The sequence below is a fragment of the Montipora capricornis genome, chromosome 6 (assembly GCF_036669925.1).
Source record: "Montipora capricornis isolate CH-2021 chromosome 6, ASM3666992v2, whole genome shotgun sequence".
Lineage (NCBI taxonomy): Eukaryota > Metazoa > Cnidaria > Anthozoa > Scleractinia > Acroporidae > Montipora > Montipora capricornis.
Window position 1 is genome coordinate 15,018,865 of NC_090888.1, and position 26,544 is coordinate 15,045,408.

Genomic DNA, 26,544 nt, shown 5'->3' on the forward strand with positions numbered 1-26,544 from the left:
ATGACGACGGAGAAATCGTCGCCCTTGGATCCTGGTATTCTGATAATTTGTCCGTTAATTGGCATTATCAAGGACCAAACAGAAGAAGCTGAAACCGTTGGTCTTCAGGCATGTAATCTGTCCGATGCTTCCGCCGATTTCAAGCTCCTGGATTCCATGAATCTCGTGTTTGCTTCTGCCGAAGCAGCGACTGACGAGAAGTTTTTAAATTATTTAAAATCGGACAGATCATTCACAAACCACCTTCTAACCTGTACAGTCGACAAATCCCGCACTGTACACTTATGCACTTGGTCTGGTTTCAGGTAAGTGGAAAAACTCAGGTTACGTTTTATGACGGCTTCATTGCATATTTTTGGGGGCTGGTTGTTTTCAAAACACCACAACATCGCAAGACGCGTGCAAGCAAACAAATACTGAAATAAGCCTCATATTTGCATTTCCAGTTACGGAATTATTATCCATCCACAGAGAATAATAATCATAATCAACTTTATTCACAATTCATGATTATTTAAAAAATACAATTGCTAAAATTAATATACGAAATTTCATAAAAATTCATAATTATGTATAATACAAAGCATTTAGTTTGAAAAATTGCTCAAAAACCTTAGATGTTCGCAGTGGCCGTGACGTTTATTTTGCAGTCTAAGGAGTGTTCAAAGACCTCTCACGCATGCGTGTACTGATCTTAGAAGTTCAAAGGAGATTTGTGTCCTGAGCCATGCGATAGCGGTGTTATATGGTTCGATGTCCTTCTGAGCTATCTTATCTGCAAGATGCTTCAGGAAAAGCTGACACTCATGTCCCATTCCGAAATTGGTTCCACACACTAAAGGTGTGGATGAACCCATCTCTACGTCTAGCTGCTGGTACTTGCGTTTCTTCTCGTCCTCTTGCTCCTTAAATACTTCAAACGTTGTCTTGTTCTGGTAATAATTGGAGTTAACGTGCGTAACTCTTACATCAAAAAATGCCGTAACTCTTCTTGACCAGAAACCTCTCGCCTTGATGTCTAGTCTTGCCTGAGAGCTTGTGACGGCACTTCTCAAATGTAGCCGCTCGTTGTCGAGGGGTTGAAGGCGTGGTTCGATTTCCACATTGTCGCAGACCTTATTGATGAATGCCGTTAATAAACCGCGGACAACCATCATGTCTCTGCGCTACAAAGCCCCTCTTTTTACATGAGAGGGCATGGCCTTCAGTAGATTTTTCCCGACACACGCATAGACTTGATAGATAGATTAGAGGCAAATTATACCGTAAGCGTACCGAGTCTCTGAACTCCTGCTTATTCATGGCTCGGTACTGATCTGCGAGAGGCATCGCGTTTAACCAAGAACTTGCGCCCTTGTCTCTCGATTGATTAACTTGTCGCAGCAGATCTGGGGAAAGAGTTGAGTCAATGCTTTCCATTTTCTCTTTTTCACGCGCCTCTTAAGTGACTGATGATGTCTCTTAAGCTCCTCCGTACTAAGATCTTTCGCCTGACGCCATAAATGTACTCTGCGATGTGATAGAATCTACGTGCGCAGTAGTTATTGACGTCCAGGCAGCCAACTGTTGTGGCGCCTCAGCTCTCAAGTCTGGTACACCCAGACCCCCTTGCGTCGATGTTAAGGGAGAGGCTCTGATTGACCGAACAAAGTTGGAAGAAGTAGGCCGTCAATCACCTCCTGGATTGGATCGACATAATCCTCAAACGATTCTATAGGTGCGCATGAAGTAGGTGAAATTTGACTTGTACCCTTTTGTGAAGGCAATGTACGCTGTGTGAGGCTGACTCCTTGCGATTTCAGAGAGCCGTTCGATTTCCTCTTTCCATACGCGAACTTTCTCCTCACAATACTGATCTTTGTATTCTTGCGACGCAATGACTGCTCCTAGACAGCGCTGACCTTCAGTTGTTATATTGACTTCATCTCCAAACACCCTCTTTACTTCATCTGCAAGTGCCTCAGACTTAACAATCAGCCAGTTCTTTGACCCGTTCACGAAATATCCAAACTTCCCCCCTCCTTACTCATTTGCGTGTACCAGTCGTACAACTGCGCGATTCTCCCTCCTCCAGCAGAGCCGTCTGCAAGCCACACCTGTTTAACCATCGGGCTGTGCGCCCTCAGATTCTGAATCATTACAGATGTATTGACTGAATACCATGGCATTGCCAGGGGATCCCCCTGCGTAGTGCCTTCTTGTGAGAGTATTTCACCTCCACCGCAGATAAACAGTCTAGATGGGCTTCTATAGGTGTTTATTACATACATACATCAGGTCCTTTCACGGGAACAAATGAGCCCAGCAAATTGACCTGTTCCCAACTGAGTGGCTGTAGAGCATTGCACCGGCATCGCAGAGGTTTATGGGTTCGAATCCCGTCGAAGCCACCTGAATTTTGAGTGTGTCTGTAAAGAGACAATTGCTTAAATTGTCCAGTTAAAGTGCGAGAATCACTTGAGTCTTCAGTCCTGCACTTCAAATCTATACAATTATTCATTCAAGGAAATCAAATGTCAATCAAGGAATCAATTAAAATAATCAAATTACCGTTCTATTTTCCAACAAAACACTCTCGCTCCAATGAGGGCGTTGTCCTCACACCGTCTCTTTAAAACTGTACTTGTTCTTGCAAGTCTTGACGAGCGCCTTTGCGCATCTATTTTAACTCGGCGGACCAATTAGAGTTAATTCTTAATTTATCTTCCAGTCTTTCAGTAGATTGCAAATTTTAAAGCTTCAAAATCTGTTTGACGGTTACTTTTGAAGATGAATGCAGCAGCATTCCAAATGTCAAGTTAATTATCAGTAAATATGCGACACAGTATGTTCACAACCGCCGTCTGTGTGCGTATATCACGACACAAAAATTTAAGTCACCAGCAATTTTTGCATTCCAAGAGTTAAAACGCAGCCAATTTCTGTCGGTTAAGGTGTGAACTGACGTGAAAAATCCATGCAGTTTGAAATCCGTTATAACAAATCCGGGTTTATTTTGCCTCGGCATTCAGCCGTTTTGTGATCCTGTTTTTGTGAACGAACGTGGGCACTAAATGCGGCTGGAAATTGTGTCTGAATAGAAGTGAGAATTTCCTTTCTCTTTTACAATCATTAACATACAAATATCCCGCCATATCATTGGCGGTTTTTATACTAGAGACGCATTACTTGGGCAAATATTTGCTGTACGTCTGGTTATACGTCTCTAGTATGAAGACGGACACGGGAAGCAATATCCGTCGAGACGAAATATCTTTCGTTGTGCGCGCGTTTTAAACGACTCACAACGGAAAATCAATCGAACAAACGGATAATGCGTCTCGTGCTCGTCTTACGTACAGTTGCACAAAAAAATGTTTGCCCGAGTTCGTCCCAGACGGATTATTCCTCTTCTGTAGTTTGTCCCGTCTTTGCGCCAGTCGAATAACCTGAGAGACGCATAATTCGTCTTGGAGAATATTGCGTCTGGTATAAAAACGGCCAACTGTCCTTTCACAGCGTCAGGGTGTAAATCGGAGGAAATAGAGAATATAGAGGGAGAGCATAATTGCAGACTATCATGGTGAGATGGCATGTTTTGTGGGCTCTTAACATCATCCCCGCTGACCGGGCTGGCTCGGTTACCGAGATGAAATTGGTTTATCTTTATATGGTGACTTTCAGCCCGCTTTCCGAGATGAAACATTTGAAAAATTGGTGACGCGACAATTCAGGCGTGAATCTAAGGAACAAGCCTGGCGAGAATTTCTCGATTTTCTTATAGTGTTTAAGCAACCTCAAATTCCTTTTGAATTTACGTTAACTATCAAATGAAACTATTCCAAGCCTCATTATCGAAGAAAAGAGAAGTGAAAACTCGCGGTTAACGTTATGTCCGTTCAATCATTAAAATGCATTGTACGTGTATTGTTTTCCTTCCCCGTAACCGGGATGAAGTGTTCATATGGCAAAATTTCCAGCCCGCCTAAAACCAAAATCCCGACTGAAAAAACCGAGATCTCGCCAACCAAGCCAGCCGGCCCTCTCATATGAACACATCGAAATCTTTACAAAGAATTTAGAGGAGAGGCGAGATCTCGGAGACTGGGCCAGCAGATGGTCAAACGGGCTCATATGAAGAGGTCCTTAAAGGAGAAGTTCACTCCAAAATGACAATCTTTTTTTAATCGCTCAACAGAATAGTTCATGAGCAGAACAGCTTTTAAAACAAAATTTCAATCTTGAAATAGCTTTCTAAGCTCGTGAAATCCTTGTTAAAAATGTACACTTGCGGGCCGTCATCTTGGATTACACTTAGCAGTCTGGCAACTTGTTCGTGACGTTATTGAGTCCAGCTGAGAAGTAAAACAACTCGACTAAGCCATATCGCTTTGAGCTAGAGCACTTTAATGAAAGAATCTTGTCTCTGGTGATGAAAACAGTGAGGCAGAAAAGACTGCGGAACATAAATTGGTGCAGATGCCGTTAGCGGATTTTGTCCCCCATCGGGGATTTGGACCGACCAATGACAGCTTATTGAACTGTTGGTCGAGGTAGTGTTAGAGTTTGGATTAGGAAAACTAACCGATACTATAAAGCATAAATCTTTGAGAAAAAGCCCAGATCAGTTAATTTTTCAGTAAAGGTTGAATAAGGACTTAAGAATGAGTAACCCTTATTAAATGGCTACTGCATTGAACCTTGGTATTTTTAACTCCCAGGGGAAATGAAAAAACATTAGCACAAGTTAATAGCGAACATAACAGTTTACTGATGGTCTATAATAATGATAGTTGCTTTGTAAGAAGCATTTTAACTTCAGTCTAAATTTATTTTTAGCAACTACATCTACGCAGCCTGCAGGCAGTACCGGTATATATTGTGTGGATATCAAGAGATTATAATCTCTTGGTGGATATACAATTAACTGGGGAGAAAGAAAACAGCAGTCAATCCATACTGTGTGGCCTCTGTCATATGAAAACAATTTCTGGAGGCTGATGGCTTTTTAATTTGCATAAATGTCTTTCGGCCAAAGTGAGATATTTTCAAAGGGAAACGCCATCCTTTTTTCATTTGAAAGACCTTATCCGGTTAAAACAATCAATAAAGGTCTTGAAAACGTACTGATTTAGAACGAGTTTTCCACCGTACGCGTGCTTCAGTAATTATGAAGTTCATTGTGAAAAAATGTAACTAAAAGTGTACAACTACATGGAAAGGGGTGTTAAAAACAACAAAAGGCAATACAAGCATGCAAAAAAAATGGTCAATTAAAAACTTCCGCGCGAATTGGGTCAGATTGTACATTGAGCATGGTAATGAAAAAAACATTTCAGAAACGAACAAACAATCTTGTTCTTGCTTGTCTTTATTAGACAGAAAAATTTCTGCTAAGATCCTTTGGGGTAAGCCTTTTTTTTTCTCGGAAATGTGAACAACATGAACTGTATTTCGTCCGTCAAGGAAACAGTTGGTGAAGTGATGCTAGAGAAACAAATGTTCCTCCTTTGGCGAGAACTTCTTGTCTGGGCCAAACTTGATTAGCGTGGCTTCGCTAAGTTGTTTCTCTTTACCGGGAGGCAATTAAAAGAAATACCTCCTTTGCTGTCTCTTTCTGACCTATCTAAGCAATTTTTGTTGGTGAACAAAAAGGCATGACTGAAATACGGAGAGGAACATCAGCAGTTTTGTGTGTTCAAGCTTCCCGCGAAACTTCATGTTGGACTCGTGACGTCATAGTATGCCCCCAGGCTGCTAACACTAACTTCCTACTATACTTTGAGACGGGGAAAAAGTACATGACAAAGGATGACAAGATCTAGTAAAGGACTTCACTAGGGCTTAACCTGCAGAATACCAGGCGCGTAGCGTGGTAATTTTTTCAAGTACGCACAAGTACATATGATCTAGAAACCTAAGTAAACTAAGCGAAAAATACTGCGTTCTTTATTTCTTGTTCGAAATATTTGTGTGAATACGATCAAAGAACAAAGCGTCTTGCCCTTATTTTGAGATCCCTTGGCGCAAACAAAACATTGTTTTGGTTTTGCTAGCTTGACTTGAATTGTCAACAACGTTCTCAGAACGTCGCTCCTTTGTCAAGAGGGAGCTTACGAAACGACGACGCCGACGGCAACGACGACGCTACAAAACAATAGGTTGGCTCTGCACGCTCTGCAAGTGCGTTTTACATTTTGGTACATTTCTTTGCCGTCATCTCCTAAATGACGACGTGAAATGACCAAATTCAAGGTTCTGTGGAGGACGTTGGCACATGACGATGAATTTTCAGTTCTCTCTAGTTTGTTACTAGGGATGGAAAAACGTCTCGACTCCAACGCTTCCAGAATGAATCAACGATCTCTAGACAAACTCTTACTCTGTGGGGCGATTCTGCGTTTCTTTGAATGGTCCTTGTGGTTCTTCAGATGACGCTCGTCCAAGGGAAATATCATTAGGGTATGTACTTGCCGTCATCAATGTATTGTAGTGGCGTGGACCATGATTTTAACTCTGCGGACCAATTAGAGTTAATTCTCAATTTAGCTTCCATTCTTTCCACTAGATATTATTTTTTTAAAGCTTCAAAACCTGTTTAACGGTCACTTCTGAAGATTAATGGTGTAACACTCTAAACGTCAAGTTAACTTTCAGAAAATACGCGATACAGCATGTTTATAACCGCTGCCTGTGTGAATATACTGATCACGACACAAAAATTTAAGTCATCAGCAATTTTTGTATTCCTAGTGTTAAAATGCAGCTGGAGGCTATCGGTTAAGATGGTACACTGGCGCGAAAAATCCACGCAGTTTGGTATCAATTATAACAACTGAAGCCGGGTTTATTTTGCCTCAGCATTCAGCCGTTTGCGATTCTGTTTTTTTGAACGAACCCGGGCGCTAAATGCGGCTGTAAATCTTCCTGAATAGAAGTGAGAATTTACTTTTTCTTTTAACAATCATTCACATACAAGTATGCCGCCATTGGCGGTTTCTATACTAGAGATGCATTACTTTAGAAAACATTTGCTGTTCGTCTGGTTATGCGTCTCTTGTATAAACGCAATATCCGTCTGGACGAAGAATCTTTTGTTGGGCCTGTTCAACGACGCACAACGAAAGATTATTCGTCCAGACGGATAATGCTTCTTGTGCTCGTCTTTATAATAGATGAAGTTACTAACACGCAGAAACAAATGATTTCCCATGTTCGTCCCAGACGGATTATGCGTCTTTTATAGTTCGTTCGGTCTTTACACTAATGGAATAACCCGAGAGACTTATAATCGTATGGACGGATTATACTTCTCTAATACAAAAATGGCCAACAACGTGACTGTCTACTCGCAGCGTCAGGGTGTATATCGGAGGACGTAGAGAATATATCGCAGCTTATCACCGAAGACAGAGATGGCATAATCAGGGATAAAAAGATCTAGGAAATTGACTCGTCGTTTTTTGTCACTTGGAAATTGTTTTCACATATCAATCACTTGTTAATTGTTTTCACACCATGTTGACGTGATCGCGTGATCATCACTGGTTATTTGTGTCATAATAACATGGGCGACAAATTACTACTTACCCGGTAATTTTGGCACGAAGTTTCAGCGTTAATTTGAAATTACAATGTTGCCATGACAACTTTTTCTACAGTGCCGAAATGGTGTTTTATGAAGGTAATTTGTCTGTCATGATATTAATAGCTAATAAAATGGTATACTCGTGAAATAAGGGAATAATTTCGCTTGCGTTTTGTCCAAAACAAAACGCGCGTGAAATAATTCGCTAATTTCACTCGCCACTATTTGATTACCCATACTAACAGAATGATCACAAAATATCAAAATATTTTGGTAGAGATGCACTGGAGGTAGGAGGGGAGAAATGGAGGCGATCCATAAAGATTTATCCATCCTTGCCAATGTCGCTTCACAGTGAAGGACAATACCATGAGACAAGTAATGATCATCGAGATAGTTTTTTTCCGCCACAAAAAAATGTACTCCATTACTTTGTAAAATCTTTCCGATTTCTCAATCCCTCACCCCACCCCAGCTGAAAAGCTCCTTCTTTGACGTCATCCATCCACTGTCTCCATGGATGCGGCTTGAATCTTCCTGTTGATTCTAGTTAGATTTGATCTGTGGTAGTATCAAGTTTGTATTGGTAAGTTGAAATTACAGATTTTCTTGTTATTATTCATATGATTATAATAACAGCTGATTGCAGAAAAAGCCGGAATTATTTCTCCAGGTGGGGAGGTAACTTATAACTATAAGTCACTTTTGAGGCGATAAGATCTCTCCTTGGTTGCGGCCACAACGTTTTCTTGGAAAGATTATCTGTTTGCAGATAACTTTACCATGGCCTCGTTTACTAGAAGTATAACATTTCACAGTAATTTAGTATCGCGTGATTCATGATACATTGATGATATGGATGATGCTTCAGTGATGATGATGGTATGTATGATGCTTGAGGGGAGAGAAGTCAATGACTCGTAAGCCCAAAATTTTAAATTAAAGAGACGCCAAATCACACCCGTAATTAAGTCGATGCCGGAATTACTTTTACAATTTAAAGGCACAAAGCAACGAATGTCGAAACCGCTCAGTAATCAATTAAAATCTGGCTAAAAGTAAGGCTAAAAAAATTATGGTTTTTAATAATCATGGCTTAAAAAGTCTTTTTTTTTTCGACCAATGAGAAAGAAAACTACTAAACAAGTTTCTACTTTAGCGCTAAAACACGTTGCATGTGGGTACTTCGAATTCTGATTACCCGATCCCGCTGTTTGTGATATTATTTCAGTATTTCTCGGATAAATCGTTTATAAAACGTACATTAAATTCGTCGAGAATTATATAGCGGGTATAGCAGTACAAAAGCCCTTAACGCGGAAACACGTGATCTATTAAAGCAGAAGAATTTTCCGTCCACATCATGAATTAGACTCTAGGGACGAAGTGGGCAAGCGCTATTATGCCGTAGTTTATTCGTTCAAAAACAAAGCACCCATTGAAAATCCCGGAGCAAGGAGATAGGTAGGTTTTGTGGTTTTTAGTAAAGGGTAGTATCATGTCTTATCGCACACTTTGTGTTTAGTGAGCATGAAAACAATTGCAACGAACAATTCTTGGTCCAATTCTTGATCCAATCAGAGGGAGAGAAAATGAATGAATCGCGTGTCCTGGCTCCGTGCACACTTGTAAAAGAATAGGAAAAAACAATTAATTTTGAGGCACGACTATATTTGATGAAAAACTTGAACCTTTGTACCGACTTCAATACTATAAGCGACTTTCAGAACGAGTCAATACAATGATGCGTTAATATTATGCAAATAAGTTCAATAACGTCAATTTGTGACTTTTCTACTACTGCTTCTGGTTATTCGTAAATTTCCGTTACTTGAGTGAAAAATGTAGTATTTATCACTCAAAGGAATGAAGTGTGTTGAAATATTCATTACCCCAGGTAAATGTGTCATAGGTTAGGAAAGGAGAAATTAGTGAATCAGTGCAAAGGGAATTGATCCAAGGAGCTATCTTTGAGGTACACGGCAGGAAGTACTTAAAAAGTTAGAACTAAGGTGCATTGTTCATGGTGATTATCTACCGTAGATTTTCACGATAGCCTCGGATGTATAGCAAGTCATATGCATGGCAATACCACGTATATCATACAATTCAAGTCTTTCGCTGCCGCAACTTCGAGGCAGCTCTCTAATCGGTTATCGGTTTCAGTATTCATACACTTATTCATTCAGTCTCAACATTGCAACATTATTAGGGAACAAACAACTGTACTATGCACTTACCTATACTCGAACTCGGACCCTATAGTCCTGTGCCTTCACCACTACTCTTCAGCGACGAACATGATCAACCCAATACTGTTCTTTTCATTGTTTACTTTTGTATACTGATAAGTCGTAATTGATATCGACTTATAATAACCAAAACTAATCCTAACCTTACCCTGTTTTTCCCTAGGTTTAATTTGGGCTCTAAACAAGTTTCCTCAATTCATCTGAGTGCATATTCAACCATTGCAGGTAAAGTGAGAATCATCAATTTAACCTTGGGAAAAACGGATTCAACCTCAGAACGGATTTTACCGGCAACATATACACCTTGCAATTGGGCAAATGTATGTATAATTCCTATCAAATCTCGACCCCTGCCGATTACTGTTAGCAAAAAAAATATGTTTTACTGAAAAATTCAAATACATTCCTATTATGCGATAAATTGTAAGACGTTCCAATTACTTGACTTCAGAACAAATACAAAACAATTCTCCGCGCTTTTTATCAAGGTCATAAGTTTCAAAATTCTCCTAATTCTGATGTTGTTTCTGCCAACTCTCTTGCCTACTTTTAAGAAGAGACTTCAAGCTATTTATTTGTAAGAATTATTAATGTATAACGTAGTTGTTTATTGTTTCCTACGAAATTCATGTTTAGTGAAGATTTGAAGTGTAATCTGTCTACTTTTTGGCCTTTTATCATATCGGATTGTTTCACATTTTTGGCATGACATGCGTTGAAATCCCTTTTGGCAGCTGGGAAGATACCTCAACCCAAAGTGAACGGTATTCACTTTGCAATTTCTCGGAATAACTGCTTTTGTTTCACTTTCGGTTTTACACCACATTTCATTGAAATTCATGTCATGCATGATCACTGTGAAACTTGGAAGACCGTGAAGTCCAAAAACAACAATATTTCTGGAATGTTAATTGTATATACAGTGATTGATCAAGGTAAAAACCCACAATAGGATACCATAAATAATCATACCACTGTTTCGCAGTAACAGTTTCACAGACTTTATTTTGTCTCTTTGCCCTCTCTGTTGCTTTTGTTGCTGAGGGCCTTTTTACGGACGCTATACCACTTTTTCGTGATCTGTCAAGTGCAGGAATGTTCCACCCTCAATTAATTCAATTTATTCAATAGGTATCAGAAAAGAGGTTACTCCGTTGTGTCAACAAGATCGACTTTCAATGTCTAAAGAGTGGAAGAAAAGAAAAAAAAAGTCGTGTTTCTTTTTCGCAACAACTGACAAACGATTATTAACAGCTTTATTCTACTAAGACTAGCCTGCGAGCGGGCTCCCAGTGGTTCGAGGTATATGATGAGAATGCTCGACTGCTCGAATGCGCAGGCAAAACAAAGGCGAAAAGGTGCTGTCAAATGCGTTTTCACAGTCTGTGGCCACGTCATCCTATTACCTAAGAGGTATAGATGATTTTGAATCTCGTGACGAGACGGTCATGTTTGTTTACAAAACAATAGCAAATTATGGCACATGTTTTGCATTATAATAAAGTCAAACTCCCAACAGACTTTTTTCTCTATTGTTCTGTACACCAACATGGCTGCTGTGACGTCAGGTGAAAACCATTTATAGGGTGCCAAAACCCGGTCGAAAGAACGTACCGTGCACACATACAGAGTCCCACACGTCAACCACAAAGAGCTTATCTGCCCAACTGTTTACCTAGCTAACTTGGAATAGGTCAATCAATTCGATCTTTGATGCAACAAATAAATCCTTAAAATAATTTATTTAAATTCGTCGAGAATTACCGAGCGGGTGTGGCAGTACAAAAGCCCTTAAAGCAGAAACACGCAATCTGTCAAAGTAGAAGAACGTTACGCCCACATCATGATTTAAAGACTCTTGGCTCTCGAAGTTCACAAACGCTGTTAATACCGTAGTTTATTCGTTCAAAAACAGAGCACCCATTGGAGATCCCGAAGCAAAGGAGATAGGTAGGTTTTGAGTAAAGGGTAGTATTATGGATTATAGCACACCTTTTGTTTTGTGATCATGACAAAAATTCCAACAAAATTCTTGGTCTAATTATTGATCTAATCAAAGGAAGAGAAAGTGAATGAATCGCATGTGCGGGCTCCGTGCGCACCTGTAAAAAAATAGGAAAAAAAACAAGTTCATTTTGTGGCACGACTATATTTAATGAAAAACTGGAACCTTTGTACCGACTTCAATACTATAAGCGACTTTCAGAACGAGTCAATACAATAGATGCGTTAATGTTATGCAAATAAGTTTAATAACCTCAATTGGTGACTTTTCTACTACTACTTCTGGTATTTTCTTCGTAAATTTCCGTTACTTGAGTGAAAAATGTAATAGTTAGCACCCGAAGGAATGAAGTGTGTTGAAATATCTATTACCCCAGGAAAGTGTGTCATATGTTAGGAAAGGAGAAATTAGTGAATCAGTGCAAAGGGAATTGGTCAAAGAAGTTATCCTTGAGGTACACGGCAAGAAGTACCTACAAAGCTAAAACTTAGGTACATTGTTCAAAGTGACTACATGTATCTACCGGCGACTTTCACGACAGCCTCCTATGTAAAGTAAGTCATATGCATGGCAATACTACGTATATCATGAAACTCAAGTCTTTTGCTGCCGCAACTTCGAGGCAGCTCTCTAATCGGTTATCGGTTTCAGTATTCATACACTTATTCATTCAGTCTCAACATTGCAACATTATTAGGGAACAAACAACTGTACTATGCACTTACCTATACTCGAACTCGGACCCTATAGTCCTGTGCCTTCACCACTACTCTTCAGCGACGAACATGATCAACCCAATACTGTTCTTTTCATTGTTTACTGTTGTATACTGATAAGTCATAATGGATATCGCCGTACAATAACCAAAACTAATCCTAACCTGACCCTATTTTTCCCTAGGTTTAATTTAGGCTCCAAACAAGTTTCCTGAATTCATCTGAGTGCATGTAGGTAAAATGAGAATCACCAATTTAACCTAGGGACAAACGGGTTGAACGTGAGAACGGATTTTACCGGCAACACATGCACCTTGCAATTGGGCAAATGTATGTACTCCTATCAAATTTTGACTCCTCGCGTTCACTATTAGCAAATAAACTTGTTTTACTGATAACTTCAAATACATTCCTATTATACAAGAAATTGTAAGACGTTCCAATTACTTTACTGCAGAACTTAACACTAAACAATTGTCTGCCCTTTTTATCAAGGTCATAAGTTATACAATTTTCCTAATTCTTCAATGTTGTTTCTGCCAACTCAGTCTCTTTCCTACTTTTAAGAAAAGACTTCCAGCAATTTATTTGTAAGAATTATTAATGTATAACGCACTTGCTTTTTGTTTCCTACGAAATTCATGTTTGTTGAAGATTTCAAGTGTAATCTGTCTACTTTTTGGCCTTTTATTCTATCGGATTGTTTCACATTTTTGGCATGACATGCGTTGAAATCCCTTTTGGCAGCTGGGAAGATACCTCAACCCAAAGTGAACGGTATTCACTTTGCAATTTCTCGGAATAACTGCTTTTGTTTCACTTTCGGTTTTACACCACATTTCATTGAAATTCATGTCATGCATGATCACTGTGAAACTTGGAAGACCGTGAAGTCCAAAAACAACAATATTTCTGGAATGTTAATTGTATGTATAGTGATTAATCAAGGTAAAACCCACAATAGGATACCATAAATAAAGTACCCGTGTTTTACAGTTAGAGATTGACAGACTATAGTATCTTTCTTTGCCCTCTCTGTTGTTGGAGGTCTTTAAAGGAAGCCATACCACTTTTTCATGCATCTGTCAAAGTGCAGGAATGTTCCACCCTTAATTAATTCAATAAATATCAGTAAAGAGGTGACTCGGTTGTGTCAACAATACCGACTTCCAATGTAAAAAGAGTGGAAGAAAAGAACAAATCCTGTTTCTTTTTTGCAACAATTGACAAACGGTTATCGACAGCCTTATTGTACTAAAACAAGCCTGCGAGCAGGCTCCCAGTGTTTCAAGGATGAAGAGCATGCTCGACTGCTCGAATGCGCAGGCTGAACAGAGGGGAAAAGGTGTTGTCAGATGCGGTTTCACAGTCAGTGGCCACTTCTTCCTACTACGTAAGAGGTATAAAAACGTACCTTACACACATACAGAGTCCCACAAGCCAAGCACAAAGATCTCATCTGCCCAGCTGTTCATCTAACTAACTTGGAATAGGTCAATCAGTTTCGATCTTTGATGCAACAAATAAATCCTTAAAATAATTTATTTAAATTCGTCGAGAATTATCGAGCGGGTATGGCACTACAAAAGCCCTTAACGCGGAAACACGTGATTTGTCAAAGTAGAAGTGGACAAGCGCTATTAATACCGTAGTTTATTCGTTGAAAAACGAAGCACCTATTGAAAATCCCTGAGGAAAGGGGATAGGTAGGTTTTTAGTAAAATGTGGCATTATGGTTTTACCGCAAGCTTTGTGTTTAGTGAGCATGAAAACAATTGCAACGAACAATTCTTGGTCCAATTCTTGATCCAATCAGAGGGAGAGAAAATGAATGAATCGCGTGTCCTGGCTCCGTGCACACTTGTAAAAGAATGGAAAATACAAATTCTGTTTAAAGGCATCACTCTATTTGATGAAAAACCTGAACCTTCGTACCGACTTCAATACTATAGACGACTTTCAGAACGAATCAGAAAACAATAGCTGCGTGTTTTACTATGCAAATAAGTGGCAGGGTATTCAGCAGATAAGCTATATTTTTTGATTTTTACTTTTGTGTCTGCACTTTTAGTGGAACAAATTATATTCTCACTGAGAATTTTGAAAATCTATATTTGCGACGGAGCAATCGTTGTGTTGTTGTAATAGGAAGACGTGGCCACCAACTGTGAACCTCGAACCACTGACAGCCTACTCGCAGGCTTGTCTACGTTCAATAAAAGTGCCAATTATCTTTTGAAAATTGTTGCAGGAAAAGAAATAGGATTTGTTTTCTCTTCTTCCACCCGTTTTATGTTGGAAGTCGATATTGCTGACACGCCGTAGTGACTTCTTCACTGACACCCATTCAACTAATGGATCCGTCGGACTACATGTTGGAATTTGTCACCGCAATGGCTTGAGATTCATGCCACAAAAGTAACTTTGAATGCTTATCATCATACTAAGCGATGAAAAGGCTGAAAAACGAAAAGATGCAATGGGTCTTGGTCCCCTTTAAGAATAACTCTATAATCCAAAAGGAAAAGGGTGCCAAAGCAAAGCCTGGTTGCAATTTGAGAGGCCCACACAAGCTGAAACAGCCTATCTGCAACTAACCTGGAATAGGTAAATCAACTTGATCCTTGTTGCAATAAATAAGTAATGAGAAGAATTGATTGAATACGAAAATTTTAATACTAAGAATTTCTTTAAGATACATGATTACTTTGAATAGGAATGTTTAGAAACCGTAATTTGACTGCTGCACTTCTGGTATTCTATTTGTAATTTTCCCTTACTTGAGTGAAAAATTTAATACTTAGCAACCGCAGGAATGAAGTGTGTTGAAATATCTATCACCCCAGGCATTTGTGTTATATAGCGTTAGGAAAGGAGAAATTAGTGAATCAAAGGGAATTGGTCCAAGGAGCTATCCTTGAGGTACACGGTAGTAAGTACTTACAAAACTAGAACTTTTGTACAAGTTGTTCATAGTGACTATCTACGGGCGACTTTCACGATAGCCTCCGGTGTAAAGCAAGTCACATGCGTGGCAATACCAAGTATATCGTAAAACTCAAGTATTTTGCGGCTGCAGTGAGTGAGTCTGAAGCGAAAGAACGAGGCAGCTCTCTAATCAAGAGAAACGAAACACAAGGAATTGTGGTCACGATAATATGAAAGGCGCAGGGAATTGTGGCTATGCGCAAATGGATTCCCGTACCCAGAGTCTTTTTTCCTTGTAAATGTCTGAGCAAATTCCTCGTTACACAGAAGTTTAGAACAGAAGCTCGCAGTCACGTTCCCCATTTATGGTAACTTAACCTGTAAAACTGCTGTTTTTAGTCTTCTGGTTCATTTCGCTTTATATATATACTGTGCATACTGTTCCTCTGTGCCCACTGTTCCTCGTTGCCCAGTGTTCCTCTGTGTCTACTGTTTCTCTGTCCCTTCTTTCCCACTGTTTCTCTGTGCCTTCTGTTCCTCTGTGCCATCTGTGCCTACAGTTCTTCTGTGCCAACTGTTCCTCTGTGCCCAGTGTTCCGGTGTGCCTACTGTTCCTGTCCCTCTGTTCCTCCGTTCCTCTGTTCCTCTGTTCCCACTGTTCCTCTTTGCCCTCTGTGCCCACAGTTCCCCTGTGACTAATTTCCTCTGTGCCCACTGTCCATCTTTGCCTACTGTTTCTCTGTCCCTTCTTTCCTACTGTTCCTATGTGCCGACTGTCCCTCTGTTCCTCTTTGCCCACATTTCCCTGTGCCTACAGTTCCTCTGTGCCCACAGTTCCTCTGTGCCCACAGTTTCTCTGTGCCCACTGTTCCCCTGTGCCCACTGTTCCTCTGTGACTACAGTTCCTCTGTGCCTCCTGTCACTCTGTTCCTCTGAGCCCACTGTTCTTCTATGTCCAGAAATCCCGTGCGCCTACTGTTCCTGTCACTGTTCCTCTATGTCTCCTGTGCTTGTAGTTCCTCTGTTCCCACTGTTCCTCCATTTTTGCTCCTGTTCCTTAGCCCAGTGTTCCTCACTGCTTTCACGTAATGATTAACAATTTCAGTTCTCGGTATTTGTATAATGAATTAACGATTATATGAGAGTCAATCCCCAATTTGCGACCAGCTTTCAACGTTGAAATAAAATGGTTAGCGATTAGCCTTTTGCAGAATTTTTTGCTAAAATAAATAAAGCGATAGAAAAAATATTTTGTTTCTCGTCATGAATTTTGGCTCAACTTGGAGATGTGGAGCACAAATATTGTAGTGTGGTTGGACCACGATCCATTTCCTCGATCATTCACCATTTTCAGCGGTTTTTTACACATACGTATGCGCACTCCTATTTTGTTTTGATAAACTTCGTCGTAAATATCATCGTAATGATGGTGCCAACTTTTGCAAACGATGCATTTTAATTTGCGATTATAACTTGCGGCTAAATTTTCATATCTTGTTGTATCATTTTTTTAAATTTCGAGCCCAGGGCATGTTACTTTCCAGGCCCATTGCTGAAAAATGCATGGAAACTTTCATGGTGTGTTTTCTTCAATGTTCAGGACGATAACAAGGACACCCAAAGAGCAAATTAAGCCAAAAGCCTTTGCGAGACATTTCTAGGATCCTTGTAATGTATAGAGACTGTCTTAAGAGATGTTTTTATCACCTAGAAGAATTTGACTTGTTCGGGAATCTTAGCTGAAAATTTAAGTGTCCGCACATTTTGGGAAATGACATCTTCGAATCAACAAGTTTTTTGAAACGGATTAAGCCATGTTGACGTCAAGTATAAACATTCTCTACTGAAGACAATGTTAACCCGTGCTTTCAAACTCTCATCGAATTGGCAGTTTTTCCATCAAGAATGCGAACGTCTCAAAATGGTTTTTGCTCGCCTGCATTATCCTGAAACCCTCATAGAGAACACCATCAGAAATTTTATCGAAATGAGAGTTACTGAGAATATGTGTTCTAAACAGCAAGTACCCGATGAACAAGATGCCCCCATCAGAATTGTGCTACGTACCGTTCAAAGACCAGAAATCGGCAAATGTGGTAAGACACCAACTCAGCGATCTTAGTCGAAAGATTAATGCCGTCGTCCAGCCTGTTTATGTAAGCAGAAAGATCAAAGGAAATTTCAAGCCGAAGGAACACAAACCTCCAATTGTAAACCAACAAAACGTTGTTTATTATTACAAGTGTGGTCTGTGTGATACAGACTATGTCGGCTTCACGAGTCGACACCTACATCAACGTGTGGAGGAACATAAGCGATCAACAATCGGCTACCACGTAAAGGACGAGCATGGAGGGGATCCGGATTCCATTGGAAACAACTTTGAGATTTTAAAGAAATGTCAGAGTAAACTTGACTGCTTGATTTTTGAAATGTTTTTTATTCGCAAACTTAAACCAAATCTGAACAAACAGAGTGACTCGATATGCGCGAAGTTATTTACTTGGCATTTCTTCATGCGGCAATTTTTTATTCTTTTGTGTGTGTGTATATTGTTTCTATGTAAATATTTTAGAGTTTTGGTCAGTATCTTATTAGCATTTTTGTAATCGGTTACATATATTTTAGCGCATTCAAAACTTTTACTTTTCAACTTGAAAATGACCGTCGAACGGTCGAAACGTCGTTGTTTTTTTAACGTTAACTTTTATAGTGAAATGACATCTTCATTTCAAAAATTGCCAGATGAACGTGGCCTTGTAAGAAGTTCCCATCGAACCATTTGCTCACCCGAAACTGCTAGGTGACCTTTTTAAGTGGCAGTCTCTCTAAAAGCGGTCCACTCGACTTCGGGACCAAAAATAATTTTCCCTCATTTTTTGTCAGTGAAAAGGATTTGGCACATATAAATAAAAAAGCAATTTATTATTTTCCAGTTCTTATTTTTGCTTTGCTACGAGCCAAAATTGAATTTTGGCGGAACTGAGGTTGCCGACCGTGATCAGAAAGGTAAAATTCACCGATTTTGTGAAGCGTGCTACGTCCCCTAAAATGCAGCTCACAGAATTTCGTTTTCATACAAATTCTAAGGTACATTCATTACTTAGACTGACGAAATATGGAAACTTTTCGGAAAATTCAAAGCTTACCAGAGAGGCTGGAAGACACCCTACTCTGAGGCCTTTGTTCACCTACTAAAATTTAGCCAAGTTTGAAGAAGAAAATCTCAAAAGTTGGGTCTAAATGCAGGCTAAAAAGCAGATCACAGTAAATTTCTTACCTTAATAAACCGTTCCATAAGTTCAAACCGCTGGGTATCTCCTTGGATTGCACGCGACAACAGATTAAAATCTGCCACAATCAGTGTATTTACACAACTATCGCTCGTGTCAAAGTTCATTTGCATAACCCTTGCACTCGGTGAAAATATGTCTTCTGCCGTTCAGGTTCGTTTGTTGACCTTCTAAGTAGTGACAAAAAGCTTCCTTTAGTAAATGGATAAGCTGGAGATCCAGTTTTGAGGTGCAGGTTGCGTTAAAGTTGATCAATTCTCAAGACTTGCGAGATACTCCAAAAGTAAATAATGGCTGTCACTAATTAACCGTTGCCGTCGTCCTGACAAGCTCCTTTGGTACATTCTCCCACAGATCGACGGAACGCTAGGAGAAGATGAAAGTAGTAAGTTTTCATTTACCGTTTTTATGACAACTGAATCCTGTATTACTACTAGCCTAATGACTACTACTAGGAACTTGAGCGTAAAAACAACAACAACGAACACTCGCCGGTTATCTCTGAGAGGTGAGTTCGTCAAGTGCACCTGAATGAACACGACAGGCTTGAAGGGAACCATGTTTTTCGATGAATGGTCTGTACTTCTGTTTCGTGCTTGATGAGATATTTCCGTGTGCGACATATCATGCAAACTAATAGTGTGAAGGGCCTTCTTACAAATATCACTAGCATTAGAACTGAAACTCACGTGGTGTTGCAATTTTGATAATAAATGGGGTTGACTGCATTATCTCTCGTAATATCTTAGATCCACTGGGGCGCTACATTACGGTTGAACCAGGGACTAGCAGGAACAAATTCAATAAGTGGTCAGAACGAGTCTTGACCCCAGGAACTCCAGATGATCTCAAGGCAAGCGTCCAACCAATGGCCAGTGGCACTGCCTCTTGGGCAATACTCAACGAGGGTTTAATGACAGATTATTTAGACAGTACAAGAGTCACGACGTGCATTAGGGGATTGCAATGCATTATAGGGCAATCGCCTTTCTGGAAATACAACAGAATCATGATCATGCATATCGATTTACAATACGTGTAGGTCCTAAACGTTTTATTATACTTTAAGCATCTGGAGTATTTCCAATTATGCTAACTCTCAGAGACAATATGGGAGTCTCCTGGATACATTTGTATAGAATGAATGTTTTGGTCTCCCGAACGGGTCATCAGTTTGTTCTTTCTGACTCTCAGGGGTATTTTTTAAAGCTGTTCCCTCTGAATTTTCGAATTAGATGTGCAACTTAATTTATTATGTATATACTAATTGATTGGCAGGGCGTCTGATAGGATGCGGAAAAAAATTAAAGATTATGCGGAAATTTTTGGCCATATTATGCGTAAACATGCGTTGATTATGCGGAAATTTGAACATTTATAGAACTAATAATTAGGCCCGTCCAATGTATTTACATGCTTATGATAAATCAGGACTCGAAATTGCAACCAGTACAGTCGCTTTTTCCCTTTGCGATTAAGATATCTGGCCAAGTTGCCAATTTGCGACCAGCATTCACCGTTAAAATAAAAGGGTTAGCAATCGGCATGTTGCCGAAACTTTTGCTAAAAGAAATAAAGCGATAAAAAAATATTTTGTTTCTTGTCATGAATTTTGTTTCAATTTGGAGATACGGAGCAAAATTGTGATGTGGTTGAACCACAATCCATTCCCTTGATCATTCACCATTTTCAGCGGTTTTTTACACGTATTGCGGGCTCTTTGTTTTGTACAACTTCATCGCAATGATTGTCCCTACTTTACCAGTTACAAAATGATGCAATTTAAATATTTGCTACTATAACTTGCGGCTAAATTTTCATACCTTGTATCTTTTTTAAAAATTTCAAGCCTAGGGTATAGTATTGAAAACGGTTTGACTGGAGTCCAGGCTCATTCCCGAAAAATGAGTGGAAAGTGCTTACGAACTTCCATCTTGTGAACGAAATGGCGTGTTTTGTTTAATGTTCAGGAAAATAAGCGTTTCAAAATAGTCAATCTCTTTGGCTTTTGTGTTTGTGAGGGTGGGAAGCACCTGCTTTATCACTAATATCAGGCATTTCTTCAGTTTTATGCGGAAAATATTGTAATTATGCGGAGGATGCGGATTTTAGGGAATTACACTGATCTGCATCGCCGCATCCTGTCAGATGCCATGAATTATTGGGGATGACATCTTATAGGAAGATCCTTTACCCTGGTAATTCTTGTATCTTCTGTAGTGATAAAATCCCTCACTGCTTATTTTCGGTTTTGTTTTCTTGAAAGGAGGAAACTTTTTGACGAAAGATGTGATTTCCAAAGTTTTCTGAATTATAAATTAAGAATTATTGCAGGTATGTACACTAAGCATGCATGCATATGTTAGACTTTGTAATCTACTTGTATTTTAACATCACCAATATGTGTTCCCGTAAATGCCCATGTTTCAGACAATTTTGAAACGTCTTCATAAATACGGTATTTTTATCACCATAACTTTGTCTAACTTTACAGTTATTTTACTGACTTGCTCACTGCACGAAATTGACTAAAGATTATTATTTAAATTATTATTATTTAAAAATAATTAACAACTTTGTCGCTAAGTGGAGGTTGGGTACCTGAGACATCCTGGAGCTCTTCCACTATTGGTAGCCAGCTCCAAGATAGAGACTGCACCGATGGCTGGCAAAACCTAACAAACCAGCCATGCGCCCCCACGTGCCCCCTGAGAAGACAGGCACCCATCACACTGATAACCAGTGGAAAGAAGAGGGGCGGGGTGGGTGGGGGGAGGGAGGGTAAAAACTGCTAAATGCTCCACCCAAAATGCTCCTTCTTCCTGCCACATCGACCAATAAGCCTTACAATGCAAAGCATGAGGATCCAACGAATGTCCAAGTATAACAAAACCACTGACAATTCACTGCTCATTTGTAATCAAATCTATTGTATTAATTAATATCAAAGTATGAGTTTTTAATTTTGCTGTTCTTGTCTCTTGTCTCTCTTGTTGTTCTTGTCTCTTGTTGACTTCTTGCACTCACATGTTTGGTAGGGGAAAGATTCTTCAAGTACAAAATTATATGTAAATTTTCTTGGTCATGATGTTACAGTGACAGCCAGACATTTTTAGGTAACGAACTACAACAGTAATTGTAGTTAAAGTGCACAGATCAAGGCATCACAATTCAATATCTGTTTATTAATTGACCACATTTGAAACTTCAAACCTTATGAAATATGTCTCCTTAAAAGTTTCATTATTTTTTATATGTATGTATAAATTTCTCTCAGAGCTTACAAAAATAAAATTCCGTTTTCATTTACAGTGTACATGTACATGTAGAGCTAGATCTCGAAAACATTCGCTGACTGCTTTCAACCTCTTTCAATTTTTATTGAATGACGTCAAAAGAAGTCTGAGCTGCATTTAATGTCTGAAATTAAGAGGTGGTCGATCAAGTCATTTCCAGACGTCTTGACTGCTTTGAACTCAATGGAAATGGAATTTGTTTACCCACAGAACACCTTAAGAGCATGCAGGAGATTGTTCAACATGTGTCCATGCATTGTGAATCGAATTGGAATTTGACAGTGTTAGTTTTTGAGGAGAGGGGAAAACCAGAGTTCCTGGCAAAAAACGTATCAGAGAAAAGAGAGAACCAACCACATACTCAACCCACATATGACGCCGCGACTTGGAATTGAAACTGGGCCACGTTGGTGGGACGCGAGTGCTCTCACCACCACCCCACCCCTGCTCCCCTAACAAATTTAGTCTGTCAATCAGTATGTCTTAGATCTTTACTGCATGTAGGTGGCTTTAACATCTGAGATGAGTAAGAAGGTCCATTAATAATTAAACATGGCATCTGACAGGATGCGGCGATGCAGATCCGCATAATTCACTGAAATCCGCATCTTCCCCATAATTCCGGTATTTTCTGCAAAAAACAAAAGAAATACCTGATATTAGTGATAAAGCAGCTCCTTAACATCCTCAAAAACATAAAAGCCAAAGAAATTGACTGTTTTGAAACGCTTATTTTCCTGAACATTGAAGAAAACACACCATTTCGTTCACAAGATGAAAGTTCGTAAGAAAGATCGTAAGCAGTTTCCGCGCATTTTTTCACCAATGAGCCTGGACACTAGTTTTTGTTCCTACAATGCTTCACATTGGACGAGAAACAGTTACACTTCAGCAAATGACGTGACTGATAAGAAACAAAGTCAGTGATCGAGGGAATGGATGGCGCTCCAAAGGTGTTACAATTTTGCTCCATTATCTCAAAATTGAAACAAAATTCATGACGAGAAACAAAATAATTTTTTATCGCTTTATTTATTTTACCAAAAGTTGCGGCAAAATCCCAACTGCTAACCCTTTTATTTCAACGGTGAAAGCTGGTCGCAAATTGGTGACTCCTCCATGTATTTTAATCACAAAGGGCAAAAATTCAGTCACAAATGCGATTGTATTGGTTGCAATTTCGATTACGGATTTACCGTAAGCATGTAAATACATTGGACGGGCCTAATTATTAGTTTTATAACTTGTTTAAATTTCCGCATAATCCGGTGTAATTTCCGCATAATCAACGCATGTTTCCGCATAATATGGCCAAAAATTTCCGCGTAATCTTTAATTTTTTTCCGCATCCTATCAGAAGCCATGATTAAAGGTCTTCATCACGGAGGATGAAAGGACAGTATTCTGAGAGAAAATAAGGAGACAGTTTAAAGCAAGGGGTGGAGGGAAAACTTAATTTTTTGAATTTATTTTATTTATTTTATTTTGTTTTCTGATCAAAATGGATGGCAGCCCTTACATGAAAGATAGTAGTTGGGGAAGCTACACTTTAACGTCCCATAAAAGGACTACAGCTGTATCTTCCATGCAACAAGACAACACTATAGCTACACTGAGGGTCCAATTTACCAAACCTGTGAGCATAGACGCTTGAGAATCATTTTTGTTGGTATACCTGTTACCGTATATTGCAGGACCAGGGTATAAATGCTGCAAGGCAGAGTTGTGATTTAAACTTGAAAAACAGAGGAGACTGATCAGAGCTCTTCAAGTAAGTTACTGTAGTTATGATTGAATGAATGAATGAATGAATGATTGATTGTCATGATTGAGTGATTAATTACTGGGTTGCCTATGGCAATCCCAGTCGGAAAATGGGTAGATTTCCGTTTTCTATTTTTTAGTATTTTTTCCGTGTCGGTAAAAGTCTTGCCTCTCACTTCCCTGCTAAGTGGTGTCTTTGTGCATAGAGTCTTCTGTGCGTATTTTGTTAAGTTTGAGGGGGCTGGGGATGATGCGTAGCTTGCTCTGCACAATTAACCTGTAATGGCGTCGGAAGTCATTGTAACGCGAATGGCGTTTTAGTACATCTTTAAAGAAAATATACCCATATGGAGCCCAAGAATGGAACGTCAAGACAGGCGGTGAAACATAAAGATCTTGAATCTTAAAAGCGACGAGTAATGGACTTCGACAGCGTGAATCTTTCGCCCGTCAAGCCCAAATCAAAATGAGCTGTACTTTTAATATTTCGCCAAGGTGGTGTTACGTACAACACTGAAACCAAATGGAAATTTCTCTGGTAACTTACGGGTGCAACAAAGACAGAGAAGGAATCGAACACCAAAAGTAGATCTGTGATCTCTGTTGTGTCTAACAGTGTTTACTGAAGTCGCATCTAATTAAAGTTTGCCCGTTTGTCTGGCAAGTAACATTCATTTTGTACTCAACTATGCAAAGGTTAAAAAAAATTGGAAATGTGACAGTGAAAAATTATTTGAATGAAAGCTTGTTGTCTCTTTTGTGCTTTATTATGTACGGTCAAGGTTCTTTCGAAAAGGGTTTGATGTGAACTGTCAGAAATTTATTTAATTGCATATGCTTTGTGATTGTGTGTTTCGCTTGCACGCACGCAACTGAAATAGGAAGGGTTTCTTGCCTCTTATAGCAAATATGTTGCTTGTTTCGATAAATGTTTCGCTGGAAAATATTTCTGTGAAATTTCCAGCTTTTGTAAATTTATCATGTTGTGTAATTTTCGAGCTTAGCAAATTTGCATACATGTGTTGAAATGTGATACGGGGAGAATTTTTGTGGTAACGCATAAGTCACGAAAATAAACAGGTCTGTTGGAAGCGTGCTTTAGATTCAACAAAATGACCCCCAAATCAGCAAAAGATTGTGACGCGGATGAATAATAAAGTAGCTGCTATTACCAAAAGGAGGGAAGTACCGGGTGATAAATAACCTCGTCTTGGAGAGTATGGTGGTGAGTTGCGAGAAACAATGGTCAACTTCGGAGGGTTGCGCGATTGTGATCTTTGTGTTGAATTCGCACATTTCTTGTCAAAATTTATAACAATTGAAAGAAAAAGAAAACTAACAAGAACAAAAACCCGGTATCTAAGCATCATTTGACACAGATGCTTCACCGTTTCGCGAGTAAACATGCCGCAGTAACTTGATCACTGCGCCCGCTGAATTCGATGTGCGATTTACTCGGTGCAGCCAAAAGTACAATTACAACAAAACAACTAAAATCTCCCAAAATGTTTTTCGCTGATGGTAACTTTTTATAGTCGTGGTTCAAAATTAATGTTGGTTTCATGTCGTAAATACCGATGGCAAAATATTTTATTCTCGATCGACCGTCCTGAAACTTCCTTCTGCTCTTCTTAAAAACTGTGTATCCATATTTATTTACTTTTACATCAATAATTGTTTTGCATAAAGCAAGCTAACAAAATCTGTATCTTGCTTGGTTCGCATTTGATAGCATTAAAATATAATTTTCGGTCCTATGCTTCTGTTACTGAGTGATATATTTCTTAGGTCGCCCATCCAGTTACTAACCCTGCCGGATAGGGATAAAGTTCAGCTTTCAACTTTTGTTTACAAAGCTGTCAGATGCTGTTAGTGCACGATCAACAAGTCAGCCCAGAAGCCAATGTTTCTCGATCCCCTTTTATTTTCTTCAATCTCTCTAGGTTCAGTACTTTGCTAGTAACCACGTGCCTTCTCAAGGGGCTATTTATCTAAGACTTCTACCATGGCGCTACAATGATAGACAATACCAAAACAATATCGTGTACTGTTAGACCTACATATTACACAAGGACAACTTGAATCTCCTGGAAGACAACACACAGCTCAGTTGACATTATGGAATAAATCGCTGTGTTACTTCACTACCACACGTAAGCAATGCGTGTCAATTTTTTTAAAGAGGACAGGAATTTCTTCTTTCTGACAAATGATTAATTAATAGGCCGGTAGCCAGGTTTTTAACCTCAGAAAAGGATCTGTTTCGTCGTACGAACGTGTGAGGACTTGTGAGCCAAAGGGACTCTGCTGGTATGACTTCTGGGTGAGCCCTTAAATGGTCTTTAATGACCCCCCAACTTGAAAAAAATTGCCTGGAACGCTGCACGTACGACAGGCAACCCAGTGTACCCTCACGGAGGGTCTAGTTTTCTTTAGAAGCAAATCGCTGAATTCTGACAATAATTCTAGTACAAACAAAAACTTTTTTGGCATCCATGCAAAATAAAAAATAAAAAATAAAAACTGAAATTCTTAAGAAATCCTGTACTTTCTTCTTAACATGAAAGTGATTTCTTTGTTCCAAATTCAGGTTTCAGATATTTGGACATTCTCGTTCCCAGAGCTGCGATCCTCTTGGCCAGCGCCTCGGATCGAGAGCTCTGGAAGCTCTGGCAGGTTCCAATCCGTTCTCGCCACTGATTGGTCAGATGGGAACACAATAA

General features: G+C 39.4%; 1 pseudogene; it reads left to right on the forward strand.

Annotated features, from left to right (window-relative positions):
• On the forward strand, positions 1-26,544 carry LOC138053266 (uncharacterized; annotated as a pseudogene).